General features: G+C 43.8%; 1 protein-coding gene across 1 annotated transcript in view; it reads right to left on the bottom strand.

Moving 5' to 3' along the window:
- The window catches only part of LOC136830834 (DNA-binding protein SMUBP-2-like), a 713,243-nt gene that overhangs the window by 642,598 nt on the left and 50,914 nt on the right, over positions 1-19,731 (bottom strand). The window lies entirely within an intron of this gene.

Genomic DNA, 19,731 nt, shown 5'->3' with positions numbered 1-19,731 from the left:
AGCACTTGAGCAGCATTCCACAGCATTTTTACCAACCAGGTTAAGTGAATGTGCTGCACAAGGAATCCAGGATGCAAGACTGTTCTCCTCTCTCACTTTGGCTTGAAGACCATTGTATTTACCACTCATTGCTGATGCATTGTCGTAGCTTTGTCCACGGCAGTTTCCAAGGTCTAGGTCATGTGTGTTCAAAAATCCATCAAAGCATTGAACATATCTTCAGCAGCATGCCCTTTGTTTGCCATAAAGGTTACAAAGCGTTCCACATGTCTATCTTTCTCCATGTACCACAGTACAAGGGTCAGTTGGTCAATGTGGGCTGCATCAGGTGTGGAGTCCAAAGAGATTGAGTAGTATTTTGACTTCTTTACTCTAGAAATAATTTCTCTGAGTTGTTCACCCATTATGCTGATAGTTTCTTCCATTATTGTATATGACAAATAGTTTGTGACCCCTTCCACGATTGGCTTCAGTTTTGGTATGTTGTGCAAGAAAGTCACCGTACTGGGAAATAAGTTCAAGAACACCTAGAAAGTTTCCATTTCTAGGTGAATCAACCAATTCGTTGTCCCCTCTAAATGCTAAGCCCCGCTCAGCAATGAAGTGAATAACGCTAAATACTCGTTTCAATACTGATCTCCAATACTGCTCAAGATGTTCAACCTGTTGTGTCAGTTTTGTATCCACACGCCCAATTGCTTTTAACCTCCTATTGAAAGCAACTGTAGCCTTCAGATGTTCTGCTGACTGCTCATGATTATGTAGACGTTCGTGTGAATGTTTCCAGTCACAGAATCCGGTAGACGAGAGCAGAGAAGACTCAGATTTTTCTGTATCTAAGCTTATCAATCTGCACGTAAAGCAGTAAACACATCCCTTTGAAGGAGAGAAGCATAACCAGTTCCTTGTTATGACTTCCCCATTATGATTTTGACGACGGAAGAGCCCAAGCGTACACATTCTTGGATTGCGATCCTTTCTAGGTTGCTGCTTCGAGTGTGCGGAGAACAATCGTTCATCTCAGTGCTGAACTGTTGATACACCCCTTTTCAGCCAGTATTCACGCATCTGCTCCGAAATAATGGATGGCCAAAGTCCAATGACATTGCCCCCTGGTGGGCCCTCAACTTCAGCTTCTGAAAGACATGTGTCACTATCAGCCTCCATTTCTTTATCTTCTTCAGTTAAACCCAATACTATTTCTGCATTTTCTTTGTCAGGGGCAGTCGCTTGGTTAACCATTTCCGCAGATTGATCAGGTTCTGCAATCTCATTACTCATTCCTGACATTTGTCTTGGTTGAGGTTGAACAGTGAAGAACTGGTCCAATTTTCTAATCTTTCCCATTTCTTCTGCTGATTTTGTTATTGCTTCCTTTGCTTTACGTCTTTTTGAAGCCCCAGACTTCCAATTTCTTTTGCGGTGCCTATGTCTGTCTCCTTCTCGATTGTCCATGCTGCTAGTAAATTGTAATCTGAAAATATACGAATTGACCATACTCACCATAAAATTGAAAATCTAACCTGATTAACAAAAAACTTTTGACAGTTCGAATAATCGATTGATTGCCTAATGCCTATTGCCTAAATCAGGGATTTAAAAAAAAACTTTCGTAATTTCTCAACATTCGTAAATTTCGTAATTCGTCCATGCCCCATATGGCTTCTTGGCTAGTAATAGGTTTGGAATGCCTGATTATACTAAATAGTGAATGACAAAAAAAAAAAAAGCAAGAAACAAAAATACGAAAAAAAGACGACCTCACTGTAATGCATGATTTTTTTGACTAGGGATAATTAAGTTAAAAATATGCCACCGCTAGACACCACTGTAATGATAGAATTTTTTAATAGGTATTATTGATGAGAAAAAAAAATATCACCGCTAAGTCAGCCACTGTGATGAAAGAATTTTGATACTGAAGAGATTAATGAAGTGTAGGTATGTTGCCACCAGCCTGGGAATCTATAAGGATATCTCAGGCAGAAGAACATATTAGGTATAAACGAGAAATGAATATCAACTTAAACTTAAATTTATTTGACTAGAAAGAACAAATTAAATTGGATATTATTTATACCTTAATTATGAGAGTAATGTCCTTCGGAGGTTAAAGTTATTTGGTCACACATAAGTTGTTAATATATCAGTTGTTCAAGCTATTTAAAAATATATAAATAGATCAGAAGGTTACATGTGCATAAATAAGATTTGCTGAGGCATAAAATAGTCCTATCAAATTTAGATTCCTAAAATTCAAGAAAAAACAATAGGTAAATATACTTACAAAAGATTAATATACAAAACAAACAACGTGGCAAGGTCGTTTCGTCACCAATCAGCTGATTGTGACGAAACAAGCCTGTGGTGGCGTCATTATATAAATTCCATTAAATGGGTGGTGGGTGAGTATGAAATGGAAATTTACAGATTAGCAATAATGAAAATTTACAGACGAAAAATGTCTGAGTAATGGATGATGGAATTAATTAACATGAATATGAATCTAAATACAATTGATAACAGCGCCACCACAAGTTACTATTTTCATCTGCTTGATTTATTTCTGCATTATCAAAAGTTTACTGGCTTACCTTTAAATGTGTGCTACACTTATATAGCTAATAGTTAGTTACCTTGGCCAAAAGACTAGTATAATGTGCTAAAAAAATAGCTAACCCCGTGAATCAACCTAACCAGCCTATTTATTTCTGATAACCTTGATCAATTTCTATTCCAGTGGAAGCTAAACAAGAATCATTATGCTGATTTATTTACAAGTAGCTACACCCCTTTCACTGTGGCAATTTTTACCAGTCTCAAAATGGTAAATGACTCAACACTATACACCTCGAATAGCACACTCAGCCTCACTCCAGTGCCACTCACAAGCAAAGCAAAGCAGACTGAACTCACTGAAGAACAGAAGCATAGAACAGAGGAGCAGCTGCTGAAGTGTTGTCTGTTTGTTGGGTGTGTTTACACTGTCAGCCAGTGCTGCCAGGTCTAGCTGTTAAAATTTCCCTAAATTGCCTGATTAAATTTCCCTGTTTGTCACAAAATTTCCTGTTTATATATATATATATATATATATATATATATATATATATATATATATATATATATATATAAATATATATATATATACATATATATATATATTATATATATATATACATATATATATATGTATATATATATATAACAAAAAAAAAAGAAAATAATAGTACAGAATGGACCAAGGAATATATATATATATATATATATATATATATATATATATATATATATATATATATATATATATATAGCTAAACTAGTTACTTACCTTATTGTTGATCTTTTTTGTATATATCATCGGTCATCAGTCTCAGTTGGGCACGTGTTATTACCATGTTTTCAGAGGTTTCTTAGCATGTAGCATGCCATTTAATGTCTCGGTGCTCAGTGAATTTCTCGTTTTGGATTTCATTCCAAACGAAAATGATAAAAAAGTTATATTTTTCATGAGTGTGCTTGCCTCTCTCTCTCTCTCTCTCTCTCTCTCTCTCTCTCGCCACATAACGCAAAATAGTAACTTAAAAGCTATATTTTTCATATTTCAAACGAAAATAATAAAAAAGCTATATTTTTCATATTTCAAACGAAAATAATAAAAAGCTATATTTTTCAAATTCCAAACGAGAATGATAAAAAAGCTATATTTTTCATATTTCAAACGAAAATAATAACTTAAACCTAGATTTTCCAAATTTCCCTATATTTTCTCTGTTAGTTTTCTGAAATTTCCCTGTTTTTGATGTATTTTCAAATTTCTTCTCTGTTTCCCTGTAGCCGACTGAATTTCCCTAAAACAGGGAAATTTCCCTGTACCTGGCAGCACTGCTGTCAGCTGTGATGTGTTACGTGTATTGTACGCGACGCATCAGAGCACCCCCCCCCTCTCTCTCTCTCTCATTTTATGGGAATTTTATGTTATTCGGTATAGATTTTTCAAGTTTTCCGGGATTTTAAATTTTTTTTTTTGAAGCTTTCAAGACCATGGTTAATTTTTCAAGATCTTGAAAAAATTTTCAAGCGCTGGCAGCACTGGAGGGGAGGAAGAGGAAGAGGGTTTCAGAGTGTGTGACTTTTTATTCGCTCACAACTTTAGCTTAGATCTCACTTCCTGCTTTATTGGCTTGGCAATAGCTTAGTTATGATTAATGATTGAGAAGGGGAAAGATGTTTAACGTAATTACTATCCGTTACAAGTTAAAATATATAATGTCGTAAGCGTGACTGGTAGCAAGATATAACCATTAAAACCAACGGTTAGCCAACTGTATTATTTACCCTCTACCTCGGGCCACAACGTAATACAAACAAGCGTCACAGTGGTGCTCATCTCTCTCGGTAGCACGCAAAACTATCAAATTACCTAACTATGATAGTCCCTGGACCTTCTCATGATAGTTCCATATCGTTCCTCCTCAAGGAACGATGTTTATACAAAACACTCAAAACTTTTATAGTTTACCCTCTCTGAGCCAATATTTCATTTTCTCTCTTTGGGGGAGAACAGTTTTCCTTTTGGGTGTACCCCTACCCTAACTTTGTCAACACTCAATTCATTCTGTTCATGGGTCTCAAACTCATGAGCAATTAGTACGATCAATATTTAGTTCAACACTTACGGGTTCGTCCTCGTTAGTCACTTCATTTGACACACCACAGTCGGTCATTCACCTCTAGCATGATAATGTGTTCGATCGGCACGGGACATTCTTCACCTTCACACGAAACTTTCGCTGAACGAGCGACATATCCTCTCCAGGCTAGTGTTGCATAATTCTTCCGAGACGCCAGAATTTACGACGTCGGTCGATCTTTTTTACCAAGACTATGTCATCGTTTTTGACTGGAGTCGGCGTACTCGGGCCGAAATCATGACGTTGGTACTGGTTGGTGGCCCTAGATAGAAGGTTAAGAATACAGATGGCTAAACGTTGGCTTTAACGGTTATAGTGCTGTTGTGTCTTGTTACAAAATCGGTGGGGCTTCTCCAGTCCCCCACACCACAACAAGTTACAACCCACAGTGCACCAGTCATAAGCAGAGCTTCAACATGCGCAATATGATATGCAAGGCTTAATACATAACAGTCCCTTCCCCCAAGATAAGACATAAAACTAAACAGTAAGCATCAAGAAAACCAATCATGCACAAAAAATTAATCTTCACAAATTCAGTCTATCAGGGGGTTTAACAACTCCGCTTGATCTCCTTAAAGCTGGAGTATGGGGCACACATGATTCGTCCTTCTCATTCTTTTGAACAGTAGACCTACATGGTACATCATTATCAGAAGATTCTACACAACCTTCTGAGGCTGCAGGTAGATTTTCGTTATAAGATTCATCTACACTACTAGAAGAAACATGTGGGAAAGGATCCTTAGTTGGATTAATACGTTACTAGTAAATCCAGGCATTATTACTGGTCATGGTGTCTCTTCCAGAACATATTTCCAAAATTATGAACTTGCACAAGATAATTTCTTACTCCTAAAACTTCTGAAATTTTTCCTGTAACCCTGTAACACTGCATCTCCAACATTATACTTAGGATTTTTCAGAGAACAGTTTCTTTGACAAAACTTCAAAATCTCTCTTTCTCTTAGAATGGACCTTAACTGATTCAATGGTTGTTTTAAAGGACCGACCAAACAATAGGTCTGCAGGTGACTTTCCAGTGCTGGAATGTGAACTTTTTCTACAATTGTACAAGAATCTACAAAGCGTAGTGTTTAAAGATCCACTCTTAAACTTCTTCAATCCTTCTTTAAAAGTCCTACAGCTTGCTCAGCTATTCCATTTGATGAAGGATTAAATGGTGCAGGAGTTATAAGACATGCACCATTTTTCTTATAAAAAGCCTCAATCTCTTGAGAAACTAAACAATTTCATCTGGATTACCATAATTAGAAAAAGTTTTCCTAAGCAACTCAATAGTAACATTTGATATGGTTTTAAGAGGTGCAACAGAAACGAGCAGGTAAAAAGTGAACTGCTGATTTATTCATGATCCAGGCAGTTTACCTGTAAGGTTATCAGTAATAATGGTCCCCAGTTCTCTCCGTGTCAGTATAAAACCTTTACTAAAGAGCGGTGTTTTGCCCATATCACGTCCTCTCCACATTACTCTCAATCTAATGGTTTTGTAAAAATGTTTTTCCAGAAAGCCAAGCAAGACAAAAAGGATGTAGACTTAGCTTTGCTATTTATTCGTACCACTCCATTGAATAATGTTACCTAGTCCAGGACAAATTCTTATGAACAGAAAGCTCAAGAATAACATGTTAGAGAAAAACCATAATCACAGATATCCAGGTGTTGATAATGAAAATATAAGAAATGAGTTGCAAAATAGATAGAACATTCAGAAAATGTATCATGACAGACAATCCCATATGCTACCACCACTTTTGCCTGGACAAAATGTTTGTATCCAAAATGCTCATTCAGGTAAATAGGAAGTTGCAAAAGTAATTAGTAAGTGTGAGGTATCAAGGTCCTATTTGTTGAGGACACCTGAAGGTCAAACATTAAGGAGAAATAGAGATCATTTGAGAAGTAGTGTTGAACCTCAGCATAAACATGTTTCATTGTCAGTCCCTGATCATGAGAATGATCAAAGCTTCATGAATCCTAACATTAATGACCAGACTTCAGGAACTCAACACATTGGCCATACAAATGTGCCTCAAGTACCAATAAGTTATGTGACTCAAATACATCCCCAGATTATATTACACGCTCAGGTCGAGTTGTAAAGAAACCTGTTGTTTTTTATTTGTGAATCTGATTTTTTTTTTTTTATTATTCTTTTCATTAAAGTAAGGGGAATGTAACACATGTATCATGTTAAGATACCGTACTTCAACTGACCATGTGTTGTACTTAAAAAACATGTAACGAGAACATTATAACTCCGATGTAAACAGAGCACTGGAATGGCGTGCAAAAGGCATGTTCATGAATAGCCTATGCGTATATCCTTCTCTCCATAATAAATATGTCTACTATAATCACCAAGGCTCCTATTCAAACAACAACATAGGCTATTGTTACGTGTACTAGAAGGGATGACGTTTTAAATCAAATCATTCAGTGCGTTAAGTTTGGTTCGTCTAAAGGGGATCCAAGATTGTCTGAGTATGGCCCCGTGAAAACTTATCTTTATTTATGTGATGAAGTAGTACTGTATAGAAAAAGGATTGTCATACCCATTCTAATGAGGTGTAAAGTACTGGATCACTTACATAGTGGTCATAATGGTATAAATTTCATGAAAGCAGAAGCTAGGAATTGGGTCTGGTGGCCTAAGATTGATTAAGATATGGCGGAGATTACAGAGTTGTCATATTTGTTATATTAATTACTAACCTAATCAGGTTTTTGTTCTTTCTTGGCCATTACCTGGTAAAGAGTGGTCTAGATTACACAGATTATAGTGGACCTGTGGATAATCAGTATTTTCTTTTGATTATAGATGAATTTTCTAAGTTCATAGATGTCCATGTTACTTCCTCAACCATGTAAAGTCATTTGTACAGTCTCTGTTGATCATGCTATTTGTAAAGTCCCTGCTGAGCAAGTTTTCTTTGGTGACGGCCCATTTTCTTTGTATCTACAATGCGTCACACCTGACGGGCCAGGTCACGTAAATCCAATCATTTAAACTATGTATGTAATTATTTATCTGTCCTCAATTTATGTACCGTGTATTTCTTCTTTCGCAGGCATCAAGATTGTATTCAACTTTTATTCTGTCTATTTTCACATTGTAAATTGTACTCGTTCGCTGTATTTTATTGTTAATTGTTATCGACCTCAGGTCACCCTTGCTTCCATTGCTTTCCGCAGCGCGATGCCAGTCTGCCGCTATATAAACCTCCTGGATCATGAATAAATCAGCAGTTCACTTTTTACCTGCTCATTTCTTTTGCACCTCTTAAAGTGGTGATCCCGGAGTGGTTCCCGAAGCCATTAACGGACCCATAGGCGACTCAGTCTTGGCTTCAGGAGCTTACTCACGCCCTTAGCGGACTAATCACGGCGCAGAACCAGCGTTTGGGCGTGCTGACTCTCGTCAGCAAAATCACCAGCGTCATTAGCGGACTCACACGGCGCGCTCCTAGGTGCGTTTTGACGCGAGTACCCTACTCCATTTAAGAGGGCAAAGAGCGAGTATGGACGCGGACATCCCTTCCATCGTTCAGTTAACCGCTGACCTTGCGGATTCGGAGGTCTACCTCCCTCCCATATCACCCGCGCCCGTCCCCGTGCCGAGGCCCTCACGCTCCTCCACACCCCTGCCTGTGCCCCGCACTCTCCCCAGCCCGGCGGGACAATCAAGGGCCACCCTGTCCATAAAGCTGCCGCCTTTCACGTAGGGGAATCCGTCGGCGTGGCTCTACAGGGTCGAGAGCCAGTTCAGGATTGCGGATCTTAACAATGAGGTGCTGCAGGCAGATATAGTACTCAATGCCCTGCCGAAGGAGATCTACAGGAAGCTCGTCCCGTGGGAGTCTGACGCATGCCCCCTTACCTACCACCTCCTGAAGAAAACCCTCCTCGAGACATGCTCCATGCTGGTTGCTGAGCGGGCCGCCCGCGCCCTCGACCTCGCCATCAACCCGCAGCGGGATCAGAGCGTCGTGGAGTCATGGGTTATGATCTAAGACCTCCTCACCCTCCCAGACACTGGCGGCAGTAAAAAAGCGCGAAATAAGCTTGTCGCAGGAGCTCCTCCTCCGTCAGCTCCTCCCGGAGGTCCGCACACAAATCCCTGAGCCCTACGCAATGCCCCTTGAAGCCCTGATTCACACAGCACAGCACTTGATGGACTCCGTGAAGGAAACAAAGTGGGTACCAGCGCCCACACTCCCAGTCAGCACCATCCAGCAGGAGGGCACAGAGCAAGAGGTCAACACCGTCACCAGGAGGCGACCATCGCCTCCCAGCAGATGGAATTCCCCAGGTCTTTGCCACTACCACAGGCGGTTTGGCAAGGATGCCCAGAACTGCCTGCCGCCCTGTTCATTCGCCCATTCAAAAAACAGGGGAGGCAGCAGCCAGCAGGACAAGCAGCCATGGCAGCAGAACCCAGGGGCCCAGAACCAGTAGGCTTCTACGTCCGCGACACCGCCTCCAGCAGGATGATGCTGGTCGACACGGGGGCCGTTAGATCACTCTTCCCTGCATGTAGAGAGGACCGCATGCAAGAACCAGACCCGGCTGCCTCCCTGAAGGCCACCAACGGGTCCCCCATCCTCTCCTACGGAACCAGGCCCCTGTTGATCTCCATCCTTGGCTGGAGGTACTCCTGGGACTTCGTCGTTGCGGACAATAGGAACCCACTCCTGGGTGCGGATTTCCTGGCACACTTCGGAAGCGCCTCCTCGATACAGACTCCTGCCAGTCCCTCCCGTTGGCAACGGGATCCAAGCGCCCACCATCTGCTCCGCAGCCCCCCACCAGTACTCACAGCTGCTGACAGAGTTCCCTGCAGAAACCGGACGGCTCCTGGAGACCGTGCAGCTACTACAGGCGGCTCAACCTCGTAATGGAACCTGACCATTATCCCCTGCCGAACATGCAGGACCTCACGGCCTCCTTCCACAGGGCCAAAATATTTACTAAATTGGATCTCTTGAAATCCTATTTTCAGGTAGCAGTCGCACCAGAGGACATACCAAAGACTGCCATCATCACGCCTTTCAGGTCCTACGTGTTCGCCTTCTCTACATTTGGCCTGAAGAACGCTGGAGCGACTTTCCAGCGGCTCATGGACAGCATCCTGGGGGACCTAAAGTTCTGCATCTGCTACGTAGATGATATCCTTATATTTTCCAGGTCCCACAAGGAGCACCAGAAACACATCTGGGCAGTCCTACAGTGCCTGCAGGAGAACGGCCTCGCCGTACGTTTCGACCAATGCACCTTCGAAGTACAGAAAGCCGACATCCTGGGCCACGAGGTATCCCCAGATGGCGTCCGTCCACTCACATCCAAAGTGTCAGCCGTCACCAGGTTCCCGTCCCCACCTCCGTCAAGGCCGTCCAAGAGTTTCTCGGGATGGTGAACTACTACAGGAGGTTCATCCCCGGGATCGCACACACCACAGCCCCTCTAACGGAGACCCTGAAAGGCCACCAAAATCCTTGTTGTGGGGACCCAGCCAGCAGCAGGCCTTCTCCCTGACGAAGGCCACCCTCGCCAAGGCAACCACCTTGGCCCACCAGGATCCCAGCGCCCCCCTCCAGCTGACAACGGATGCCAGCAACGTCGCCTGTGGTGCTGTCCTGGAACAGGTCATCAACGGCGGCCCCCAGCCCATCGCCTTCAGCAAGAAGTTCAACCCCGCAGAGGCCCGCTACAGCACCTTCAACAGGGAACTCTGTACTGTGTACCATGCAGTCCGGCACTTCAAGTTCCTCCTGGAGGGCACGCCCTTCACAATCTACACGGAGCTGAGATGGCGACTTGTTGATCTCCCTGAGGGGCGTTGTTGCGAAAAAGTTCAGTGCACAGGTTTTTTTCCGCTACAAACTCCCGCCGATTCTACGGGGCTGACAGAATGGTGGGAACTTGTAAAGTCCCCACTCAATGTGTTCTCTGTAATGAACATCCCATTTTCTGCAGTGCCTTCACATTCGACCTAGGGTCGGACGAACACAAATTATTCTCATTATTATGAATTGTATATTTTATTGTCTGTTCAAGTGACCATGGGCGAGTTTCCCCAGCCAAGAAGATGTTTTGGGTACATCCACGTCGACATGATGGGTCCTCTTCCCCCATCAGGAGGAGCAAGATACCTTCTAACAGTCGTCGACTGCTCCACCAGGTGGCCTGAACCTACGCCCATGGAAGAAGCCACCTCCAGTGCGTGTGCAGAAGCCCTCCTCTCCAGCTGGATCAGCTGGTTCGGTGTCCCAGACCATATAACGACAAACAGAGGTCCCGCTTTCCTATCTGAGCTGTGGACCGCCCTGGCACGCCTGCTGGGGACCACTCACCACAGCACCACCACCTACAACTCCGCAGGCAACGGAATGGTGGAAGGGTTCCACAGGTCCCTGAAGGCGTCCCTCATGGCTCGTTGCACCTCCGAGAATTGGAAGTACCAGCTGCCCTGGGTCCTCCTCGGATTGAGAACCGCCCCCAGAGTCAATGGCGACCCCTCCTCGGCAGAAAAAGTCTACAGGGAGACCCTGGTAGTCCCGGGGAACTCATTGCAGAAGACAAGGATGACATAGCAACGCAGAGGCTCCGTGACAGGGTTGAGAAGTTCGCCCACTGCCAGAGGACATACACCGATAGGACGTCCCCCTTCATGCCTCCCCGGTCTGTCCTCCGCCACCCACGTCTTCGTCAGGGACGATGCCGTGCGACCACCCTTAACCAGGCCCTACAGAGGACCTTTCCTTGTGCTCAAGAGGAACAAAAGGCATTCCGGGTAGCTGTCCACGGAAGGGGAAGACTGGGTATCGATAGACCGCCTAAAGCCCGCATTCCTGGAGGAGGACGTCGGAGGTGGTTCCCAAAGCTTCTCGCAGGGGAGATAGCAACCCCAGCTAGCCCCATGCTCAGGAAAACGTCGTGGGCGTCTCCAGAAAACCCCGAAACCAGACGGGGGCACCCCAACACACTGCTCCAGAGGGCGCCGGGGAAGGCGACCACCCCATCTAGTTGACATCGAGAAAGCAGGGCCCCCTCCGCCTCCCCAGCAGATACTTGCTTTGATCAGACGTTACCTACGTCTTGGGGGGAGTGTTATAAAGTCCCCGCTCAACTCGTTCTCTGTAATGAACATCTCTTTTTCTGCGGTGCCTTCACATTCGACCTAGGGTCGGACGAACACAAATTATTATCATCATTATGAATTGTATATTTTATTGTCTGTTCAAGTGACCATGCATTATGTATATGTAACAAGAGTATTTTTATATCAGACCGGACATTGTTAATCATTATGTTTTCTGTATGTACACTCGGCAAGAAAAGTGAGGATACAGTTTTCTTAAATCTTCGGATATGTATTGCTAAATAATGAGACATCTGGCAACTTTAGAAAGGGGAGGAGCTTCAGTCTTATTGTGTGTGTTTTTTGCTTGACCTCCTAAAACTTTCAATCATATTCTACGGTTCTGAAATCATTGATACTTAAATGCAGTAGTAAGATTTTTTACAGTATTCGTTCAAGTTGTAATTTGCAGCGACAGTTCTGAGCAAAATAAACATTTTTCCACATAACCTACGAAGTAGGCTAACCTTGCACATATGAATTTATGACACCACAATGAAGGGAATGCTTGCATAATTGGAAACGGGATCTTCCATAATGAAATCAAGAGTTAAATTTGAACTATGTCCAACGGAAAACTTGGGGAACAATAAAGGAACGAATGCAATGTTATGATGAGAGAGAGAGAGAGAGAGAGAGAGAGAGAGCTGCTGTTGTGTAAGCCTAGGCCTATATGTAGAGCTACTCATTTCATTATTTTTTTTCTTTTAGAGATTGATCGATACTATATTTGTATAGTATGTTTTAGCAATGGAGAGGAGAGAGAGAGAGAGAGAGAGAGAGAGAGAGAGAGAGAGAGAGATTTGCTGTTGTGTAAGCCTAGGCCTACATGTAGAGCTACTCATTTCATTATTTTTTTGCTTTTTGAGATTGAGCGATACTATATTTGTACAGTATGTTTTAGCAATGGAGAGAGAGAGAGAGAGAGAGAGAGAGACTATGGCAACGTTAAGAAACATCCAGTTACTTGTGTTTTCCTGCCAAAGTTATCGCGGTACTCCGCACATCATAGAGAACGCTCTTGCGGATTTAAATAGATTGGGTCAACCTGCCTAGCTGTCACAACATTTACTGCCATTAATTCCAGCTGACCTTTAACACCGTGAAATACAAATATGACTCTGTTAAAATTAAGGAAATTATCATTACCTCGTATGATGATGCAATAATAAGCCTGTTCATAATGAAAACGAGTAAATATTGCCGTTCTGATAAACAGTACTACACGGAGATATCCACACACTATCTTTTAGATCTCTATGAACGAAGTCATCTGAGAAATTCTGATTGCTTCGGACATGCATGGTGTTTTTAAGTATCTGAACGTTTTTGTTTTGCAAATTTAACATATATGATATAATTTGCATTGTATTTTCATATTCTAGAGTAAATTTACCGAGATTATGTGTTTTCTGTAAGAAAAAAATTAAAATTCGATGAACGAAATCTAAAGAAAACTGTATCTTCACTTTTCTTGCCAAGTGTACCTGTCCTGTTTTTTGTAGAGAAATAGTTTTTCCTCAGGTCACCTGTAAATCTTTGTACCCGCGGTCTCTGCGTTATACGCAGACGTCTGCACGCTGCCTTATAAGTGGGTCGCTTCAACAATAAACCAGCAGTACTTGTCTTCCTGCTCATTATTTTGCACCTCTCTCACAAACTTACTAGACAAAGCACATCATAAACACGATTGTTATTGCACATTTGGCTGAAATGCATGCACAGCCGCAGTATGCAACGTCTTGTTTCGTCTTGTTGCTTGTTTGAGTGATTTGTTGTGAGTTTGGGGTTCTTAAGCCCGAGTAACTAAAAGTGAGTTAACCCAATTAGCAACTGCCTGGACAGGGAAGTGAGACTGTCGCAGGCTGGTCTCGGTCTTGTCGTTCCAGAGATCCTGTTCGTGACAGACGGGTTGGGCTCCCAAAGGTTTATGTAAAGTTAGCAGCTGTGAGTGCTCCTGTGTAGTTGAAGTGAGAACGATTGTGTAAAAATAACTGTTTGGGCGTTTGTATACTGCGGTGGCGTTGTGTTAGTTGTGGTTAAATTCCAGAGGTTTCTTTGAAGTTGAGGGCAATTGTGTAACCCATGTGTTTCGTGTTGCAGGTACAGAGATTGTAAGTTCATTAGTGCATTTTTTTGGGGGGTTTTGTGTGATTGTTATACAAGGGTGATGACTGAGATGGTTTTATTTTTTTAATAAATTGGGAAAACCTGGTACGTGACTCGTTTATCCTTGCATGGGGCCTAAGTCACTTTCATAGTTCGTGGGTTGATCGTGCAGTCTATCGGAACAACGAAAATAAAGTGATGTCTGTTGAGGAAATTCCCAACATTTTAGTGGTCTTTCGACTGGATCAACCCAAGTGCTAGTCACCTGTGGGAGGCTGGGCGAGGCATGGTATTCAGAGTTTTGGTGGTAGGGCACTCACAGTTGTGACCCCATTTGCCCGAGAATGAGGACATAGAAATTGAAATTTATCGTAAGCCCAGAGGCCTGATAGCTAGCCTAGAATCTATGAGCTTCCCTTCTGGAACAGGTGGTATAATTTGGCTATTGTGTATTTCGGGGGGAATGATTTAGCTAGGGAATCAGCAGATACCGTGTGGGATAGACTCAAGGTGGGTGTTCATTGAAAGAGTCAGGTTGATCACTACAACGGTTAGCTGATCTTTTTGTGCCGAAATGTAATTGTAAGGAATTGAAAGCCTTCTGTATTGAACTGACTGTACTGATTGAGCAAATCAAGAGACTGAGTGGGTCTGTATTAGACCAAGAAATGCTATTGAGCCTAATTTGTCAAAAATTGTGTCAGGGGCGAGTTTATCAGAAAGCTGTTGCGTATTTGAAAGTGTGATTTTGATCTAAATGAATTGTTCACTGCACTTGATTTCCTTATTCGTAGCACGGAAGACGATGCCCTTCAGAGGGGGAAAAGTCTAGATAACAGAAGTCAGAATCCTGTGTTAGACTCAAATGCTTCACGTAACAAAGCATGTCCATTTTGTAATGGAAATCATTCACCCTTTAATTGTACCAAGTATCCTAACGCCACCGCGAAGAAATGACAACTAGTCATATCATAACGTTGTTTTAATTGTTTCACTAAAGGCCAAAGCAGTAAGACTTGTACCAGTAAAGTAAATTGTAAATTGTGTAGTGCCAAGAGAAAGCTAAAAAGATATTGGAACAGTTCAGATCGATTCATGAGCTAAAGTTTAAATGGGGAGTCAGGGGGGGAATTGTGAGCTGCATGTGTTTACTGATACCTCTAGCAAGGTGTATGGAGCCGTAACATACATACAAAGGGAAGAAGGGGAAAGTAACATCATGACGTCTAAAATGAGGGTGACTCTAGGAAGCAGGCTAAATTAACCATTCCCAAACTAGAATTGCTAGGCTTAACTTTGGGGTTCAGGTTAGGCAAGCATTTAAGCAGACTGTTAGACATTCAGAATGTAACTGTGTGAACAGACAGCAAAGTTGCCATGGCCTGGGTAGACAGCAGGGAGGAAAAGAAGAATACATTAATTTCGAATAGGGTTGTGGAGATTAACTCTATTCAGCAGGAGTGTGGAGTTGGTCTATAGTATGTCCCCAACAACTGTGACCCGGAGGACATCTTGACCCGGGGGCGAGCTCTGAGGAATTGGAATGGAGTTGCCTTTGGAAGGAAGGCCCTGACTATCTACGCCAGCCTGGAGAACTGGTGCCACCTGTAAGCAAAGCTGCTGTAACTGACCTAAGCAACATCTCCGTAACTGCTGCCCTTAGAGAATTGCGTGAAGAAGGAAGCCTGTCTGAACCTGCCGAACTCTGGAACCTAGAGGGAAGTAGGGTGGATTTCATGTATATGACGAGAGTAATGCAATACGTATTAAAGTTCATGCATAGTAGTACTGATCCATTTTTGAAATTAGTTTGCCTTGAGCAAAGGCACAATTTCCCAACCATGTGTGATCACTTGGAAAATGGTGTGCATGTGCCTAAACACATTAATAATTTCATTTGTCAGTTCAATTTAACTTTGAAAGAAGGTATCATTCATTCTATTAATCGATTGTTGAACAATGAGTCATGCAAAAGCCAGCTGGTGTTATTGCCCCATAAAGGATACTATTACTTTGAAGATTCGCTGCAACCCATGGCACTCCATCGAGGATATACAACAACAATACCGTGGCGTTCAGACCCCGCAATCTCCCTGGAAGAGGGGTTTCTTTGATAGGATGTTGGGGGTAGTCAAGAGGACCCTCACTGCGACGCACCATCTTCTCAGAGGAGCAGCTGAGGACCCTCATCAAGGAAGCCAAGGCCGTGATTAATAACAGTCCGCTGATGTATGCTGGAGTAAGGGCGTCAAATCGCCTCTCCATTCTTGTGTTTTGCTCCTCATATATACATTAATAACGTCATGTATGTTACTTGTTATTATTTCAGGTTCTTTATGTATATCATTGTATGCATCATTGTACGGCCTTTCTGCCGATATATATATATATGCCTTTTACATGTTCTATAATGCATTATATATGTCTTTTTATCTCTGTTAACAAACACAAATTCTGTATGGACGCAGCGGGGGGCCTCAGGTTGCCCGCTACCTTTCCGTCTGCTTTCCGCATTATAAACACCTGTCAAGGACAATAAACAATCAGTATTTCACTTCTGACATTTCTTGAACCTCACACTGGTGACCCCGGAGGGACAGGTAGCGCGGTTTTGGCCCAGCCATTCACGGACTAAAAAACGGCAGCAGCCTACCATCAGAGAGCCTTTAGCAGACTAATTACGGTGTCAAAGTTTAGGCCTCTGATAGCTCCCTCCCTGGTGGAAACTGTGCCATTAATGGACTAAATACGGCGTACCCAAAAGGGAATGTTTTGGCACTTTGTTCGACCACTCGAACAATCAGCACCATTAACAGACTCAATACGGCGCATTTTCCCACATTTTGCTGCATGAGTAGTAAAGATGTCGGAAGATGAACTTCATTGCGAACCCGTGAGCATCATCTGTATGCCCCTCTCGCCAACAAAGCCAGACGTGGTCAGACTTCCTCCATTTTCGTGGCAGAACACGGCATCATGGTTCCTGCGTGCAGACGTGCACTTTTGCATGGCGCACATCTCAGACAGTGCTATCAAATCCAACGTCACCATGACGACGCTCCCAGAAGAAGTGTTCAACAGGATCTCCCCCTGGCTTGACGCGCAACAGTTCAAGGTCAGATACATGGCCTTGAAGGATAAGCTCATCCAAACTTACTCCATGCCCGTGAATGAGAGAGCACAGAGTGCACTCTACATATTATCCCAGTCCCTCGGAGAAGCATCACCCAGGGAAGCGTGGAACAAACTACAGGGGTTGGTAACACTGCCAGACCGTGACGAAAACGGGAGGAAGAGGAAGGCAGACTTAACAAGAGCAATCTTCCTTCTGTGCCTCCCTCAGGAAGTTAGGGGGCCAGATAAAAGACGCAGATGCCCTCGACATGGACGCCTTAGTTGACGTTGCCCAGAAAATACATGAGGCCATCGAGGCCTCGAAACATGCCACCGCCCTTGCAGCTGCTGCCCTGGGAACCTGCAGCCTGACGGAGGAGAACGATGATAGCGAGGGAGACATCAATGCCGTATTCAGGAAGAAGACACCATTCAGGGAACACAGGACATGGTCAGACCTGGCGTGGTGCTTCTTCCAGAGAAAATTCGGTACCAATGCCAGGAACTGCAGACCTCCCTGTTCCTTCACAAAAAATAAACATCAAAAGCAGCCACAAGGTAACAGCAGTGGCCCCGAAATCCAACTCCCCCCGACCAACAGGTTTCTTCATCAGAGAAGAAATTTCGAAGTGGCGCCTGCTGGTAGACATGGGAGCAATAAAGTCAGTCTTCCCGCCATCTGAGGAAGATTTAGAAAAGATACCTGACTCAACACCTGCCCTCATAGCAGCAAACAGAAATCCCATCCACACATATGGCACGACGACCTGGACTATCTCCATTCTGGGCTACAGAGATACCACTGGCCCTTCATCATGGCGGAGGTTAAGTTCCTGCTGCTGGGTGCAGACTTCCTAGGGCACAACGGACCTCTGGTCGATGTCGGAAGACAACGCCTCCTCGACACAGGAACATGCCACTCCCGTCAGCTCTCCATCAGATGCCCACCATCTACTCCCCAGCCCCCAATGGCTACACGTCCCTCCTACAGGAGTCCCCGAACGTATTCAAACCAGAGCTATGCCAGTCACCAAGGGCTTCAGCAAAGCACGGCATCTTCCATCATATCACCACAATGGGCCCACCAAGCCATGCCAAGTTCCAACGACTGTCCCCCCAAAAGTTACAAGACGCCATACGGGCCTTCGCAGAGATAGAATGAATGGGTGTCTGTAAAAAAGAATCAAGCCCATGGGCATCTTCCCTCCACATGGTAAAGAAGTTCGATGGTTCATGGAGGCCCTGTGGGGACTATCAGCGCTTAAATTTACTGACAACACTAGACCACTACCCCCTCCCAAACATGGAAGACCTGAAGATTTTCTCCAAGATGGACCTCCTGAAGTCATACTTCCAAGTCCCTGTGCATCCCGATGACGTCCCAAAGACCGCCATCATCACGCCCTTCAGGACTTATACATTTTGCTATTCCACCTTCGGTCTCAGGAACGCAGGTGCCACACTTCAGCGCCTGATGGACACCATCTTGGGGGATCTGCCTTTCTGCGTCTGCTATGTCGACGACATCCTCATCTTCTCCAGGTCCCCAGAGGAACACCTTTGCCACGTCCGCGCTGTCCTGAAACATCTGCAGGAGAGCGGACTAGTCATCAGATTTGACAAATGCATTTTCAGGAAAGAAAAATGCATTTTCAGGAAAGAAAAAGTAGACTTCCTCAGGCACGAGATATCCCCAGCAGGAGTATGCCCCATGGCCTCTAAAGTAAAAGCTATACAGAATTTCGTGAAACCACAAACCATCAAGGCCCTTCAGGAGTTTCTCGGGATGATAAACTACTACTGACGTTTCATCCCAGACGTCGCCCGCACTATGTACCCCCTGACATCAATCCTGAAGGGCAAGCCAAAAACACTAACCTGGGAGGCTCCGCAGCAACAGGCATTCATTGCAACAAAGAGAACCCTCTCCAGTGCCACTACTTTAACTCACCACAACCCCACTGCTGACCTCAGATTGACAATGGATGCCAGCAACATCACCTGTGGCGCAGTACTCGAGCAAATTGTGAACGGCACCCCCAGCCCTTAGCATGGTCTGCAAGGCAACAGCGACACCTGACTGCCACCTCTGAATTCGGGTGCACCATCAACTACGTCCCTGGCAGGAAGAACCCAGTAGCCAAAACCCTGTCGAGAGTAGAAATCAATTCCCTTCACCTCGGCATCGACTATGAAGACCTGGCAAAAGAAGAAGCAGCAGACCCAAAGACGGCAGCCTACAGAACGGCAGTGACGGTTCTTAAGTGGGTAGGCGTGCCCTTAGGAAACTGAAACACAACTCTCCTTTGCGACACCAGCACAGGCCGCCTCCGCCCCTAATACTTGGCTAGTCTGGCCCTGACAAGTAAATCCATTAGGTCTAGTTGTGGGCTTTCATGGGCTTTCATGGGAGTATTGCAAAACACATGTAACTCTGAATTTTCTGAGACTACTCCCCTTTTGAATTTTACGTTATCTATCTCTTGAAAGTCAGCAAGTATTCTCTTGTTTCTGCTGCTCTCTCAGGGGTTAGCACATCGTCTAAACCCACTTTTTCGTTCCTCAGAACTTGCAAAAAAGTTTTACTTCATACAAAAAATGGGGAAACACGACCTAAAGGGTCAAAGTTGGATACAACTAAGGACAGGCTCTTTC

The sequence above is a fragment of the Macrobrachium rosenbergii genome, chromosome 47 (assembly GCF_040412425.1).
Source record: "Macrobrachium rosenbergii isolate ZJJX-2024 chromosome 47, ASM4041242v1, whole genome shotgun sequence".
NCBI classification, from domain to species: Eukaryota; Metazoa; Arthropoda; class Malacostraca; order Decapoda; family Palaemonidae; genus Macrobrachium; species Macrobrachium rosenbergii.
Note: the sequence above shows the minus strand (reverse complement) of the source record. Positions and strands in the feature narration are given on the sequence as shown.